Source organism: Coenobita brevimanus, chromosome 17 (assembly GCF_032717465.1).
Source record: "Coenobita brevimanus isolate Jiangsu-jjx chromosome 17, ASM3271746v2, whole genome shotgun sequence".
NCBI lineage: Eukaryota > Metazoa > Arthropoda > Malacostraca > Decapoda > Coenobitidae > Coenobita > Coenobita brevimanus.
In genome coordinates this window covers 11,717,138-11,721,280 of record NC_136970.1, presented here as the reverse complement: position 1 = coordinate 11,721,280, position 4,143 = coordinate 11,717,138, and positions in this window count along the sequence as shown.

The following is a 4,143-nucleotide window of genomic DNA, read 5'->3' as shown; positions in this document are numbered from 1 at the left end:
ATAGACAGATAGATTAGTTAATAGTAATAACAAATAATATTCACGTATAAATACAAAAGATCTAAATTCTAAGTTATGCCACCGCAAGCAATCGATGAACATAAGTACTGGTGGTGGATCTGCCCAGTGGCGCTGCTCTAAACGCGGCTGTAAGGAGTGGAATTCCGTCAGGAAAGGATCGTGGTTTGGGAATGGCAAGCTTCCATTATCCACCATAGCTGTATTTATCTAAGCATGGAGCAAGGAGGTGAATGTTATACCTAAATAATATTTGTTATTATTATTAACTATCCTAATTATAATTATCACTTACCGAACCTAACCTAACTTAAAAAAAAAATCTCCCCCAAAATAAGTTCAAATTTCAAATCGGCATAAAAAACTGCATGTGACGAAATTTACATAAAAATGGGAGAACGCGCATCAAACACAAGAGTTCCGATTACCCTTCCAAACCACCGCAATAAATGCCGTTATGGCATAACAAATAAGTGCTTTCTGTTCATACCAAACTGTTGTGCTTTCAAGACATCAGACTGGAAGAAGTGTTTTGTGACCAGCTGTATTTAGTGCCTGATGTCTTTGGCTGATCTCATTGCTAAAAATACAGGGTGGTACAGATATAACGCTCCTCTTCCACTGTGTCAGGTGACTTCTCGTGTGGTGAGGGTACGGCTCAGTCAGCGTTATCAGTATCTATCCTGCATCATCTATTTATTTCCTACTCCCACTGCCACACTCACGCCCACACCAGCATACTGAGCCGTCCCCGCAACACACAAGATACCGCCAGAGGAGATTCTAGTGAAGCGCTATTTATGGACCACCCTGTACACAGGATGCAAAAGTATTCAGGTGCTTAAACTTCGAGAAAATGTGAATAAAAGTAAAAAAAAAAAAAAAAATGCTGCCTTTGCCATATTGCAGTTGGGAGGATGAGGGTCTTGGGCGACTGAGGGTAAGTGGAGTGTGACTTAAGAGAAAAATGGCGAAGCAATAAGAGACGCGGAGTAAATGTGAAATGTACGACAGAGAGTGAGAGGAGGAATATGTGAGGGTAATACTGAAGGGGAATATGTGAGAGTAATATTGGAGGAGGAATATGTGAGGGTATTATTGAAGGAGGAATATGTGAGGGTAATATCGTAGGGGGAATATGTGAGGGTAATATTGAAGGAGGAATATGTGAGGGTAATATTGAAGGAGGAATATGTGAGGGTAATAGTGGAGGAGGATTATGTGAGGATAATATTGGAGGGGGAATATGTAAGGATAATATTGGAGGGGGAATATGTAAGGATAATATTGGAGGGGGAATATATGAGGATAATATTGGAGTATGTGAGGGTAATATTAGAGTTATTTGAAAGGAACATGTGGAGTTACATGGAGAGACAGACTGACAAATGAGGAAGTGAAGGAGCGCTGTGGTGTGGATGTGGATGTGACAGGAAGCGTTAGGAGAAATACACTGAGGTGATTTGGCCATGTGGAGAGGATGGAGAGTGAGAGACGGACGAGGATAGTGTATGCGAGTGAGGAGGAGGGGAGTAGAGGGAGGGGGAGGCCGAGGATGAGATGGAGGGATGGAATGGAGAGGTATATGAGAGAGGGGTTTGTGAACAGGGGAGCAAGGCAGTGAAATGGTATTGGACAGGGCGACATGGAGGCGATTTGTTTGTGGCCACCCTTTACGGGATTGAGGTGTCTGACAATAGGTAGATATAATATTGGAGGGGGAATATGTAAGGGTAGTATTGGAGGGGAAATATATGAGGGTAGAGGGAATATGAGGGTAATATTGGAGGGGAATATGTGAAGGTAATAGTGAAGAGGGAATATGTGAGGGTAATATTGGAAGGGAATATGAGGGTAATAATGGAGAGGGAATATGTGAGGGTAATACTGGAGTGGAAATATGTGAGGGTAATACTGGGGAGGGTATATGTGAGGGTAATATTGGAGGGGGAATATACGAAGGTAATACTGGAGCGGGAATACCTGATGTGAGGGTAATATTGGAGGTGGAATATGTGAGGGTTACATTGGAGTGGGAGCATGTAAGAGTATTACTGGGGTGGAAATGTGATAGCGTTATACTGAAGAGGAAATATGTGAGGGTAATATTGGAGGAGGAATATGTGAAGGTAACACTGGAGGAGGAATATTTGAAGGTATCATTAGAGGGGAATATGTGAAGATAATATTGGAGGGGAATATGAGGGTAATAGTGGAGGGGAATATGTGAGAGTAATATTTGTGGGGGGAACATGTGAGGGTAATATTGGAAGGGAAATATGTGAGGGTAGAATTGGAGGGGGAATATGTGAAAGTAATATTAGAGAGGGAATATGAGGGTAATACTGGAGGGGAATATGTGAGGGTAATACTGGAATGGAATATGAGGGTAATAATGGAGGGGAATATCTATTTCCATCTACAGCCAGACGCCATAATCCCGTAAATGTCGGCCGTTTAACTCTGAGTTAGTTGTTTTGCAGGGATTGGTACTAACCCTCCGCCAACCTACTTGTTGACACGTGGGGGACACGTATGAGTTGATTATATGATTACCACCTGGCGCTGTTAAATGTAAGCCAATGTCAAGCCACCTGAAAAAGAAGAGTAAAAAAATATGACATAATAAATAGGAGAAAAAGGAAGAGAGGAAGGCAGACACAGAAAAAGAATGACAAAGGTGAAGGAAGAAGTAGGTAGAACTACATCAAGTGAGTGGATGATGGTCACCACCATCCACCACCTAGTGGGAGTAATATTAGAAGGGGAATATGAGAGTAATATCGGAGGGGGAGTATGTCATGGTAACATAGATGGGGAGTATGTGAGGGTAATATGGGGGAGAGTATGGGATGGTACAGTAATATGGAGGGGTAGTATGTGATGGTAACATGGAGGGGGAACATGTGAGGGAAATATTGAGGAAGTATATTAATAAATGGTAAATGTAGTGTTAAAATATGCACCATTACATATTCGACATTCACTAAATGTTAAATAAGTAGTCTGGTAAGTGTCAAATAAAAGTTTACCTTCAACTATATTGCAGCAAAATTCTTCACAAAAAAACTTACTTCAGTTAACCTGTATTGCATACATAATCTATGTGCAAAAACTCGTGCTAAAAAGTTTTTCAGGAAAATGGAGAAAAATATCCAACTTTCAGCTACAGCGTCAAAAAATTCGTTAGAACACACACACATTCAGGCTGAAATTATTTTTGAAAAATGAACTAGCAATATGTTAATAATCGTCCTAAAAATCCAGCATCGTGTTACGTTTATTTTTCTTATTTTTTTTTTTATTAATGTTAAAGAAAAAGAATGGAAAGAAGGAATAGAGGAAAAAAGAGAATGGATAATTATTTCTTTAAAATTCATCACCTGCCTTACACCAACAATCAGTGAACCTAATAAAGAATAATTAGTGAAGTAGTTACGAGTATATTATCTGGTGTATAAGTGGTGTGTCAGGGTATAACTGTGAGTGTATATTACCACAACAGAACCACACCATTACAAATAACATCCTCCATCGCCACTTCCTCCATTACTACCCTATGTATCCCTGCAGACAGTGCCATCAGGAAAAAGTGAGAACACCACGCCCTTAAGTAAAACTGGCAGAGTAGTTATCTGCGATTGTCTATCTATCTATCTATTGCCAGATCCCTCAATCCCGTTTGGGGTGGCCACAAACAAATCGCCTCCAAGTAGCCCTGTCCCCCGCCATTTCACTCCCCTGCTCCCAGCTCACACCCCCCTCTCTCATATACCTCTCCACCCCATCCCTCCATCTCATCCTCGGCCTCCCCCTCCCTCTTTCCCCCTCCACCTCACTCAGATACACTACGATAACTAAAAATTACAACTAAAAAATGATATACAGTGCCTCGGTGGTTTACCTGGTCGTCGTGATGTGCCCACCATGACTCGAAGCAGATGAGAACATTTATTAATGACATTTTAAGATTTGTTCTGAACAGTGCAGTGACTTATTTCCAAGCATCGTCAATCGTGTATTAATCATGCTTAATGAATCTCGCAAATTTAATATTTACGTGAACCATTCCATCAGCTTCTGACTGTAATTCACCAGCTCATTTCCAACTCTTTTAAATCGGCC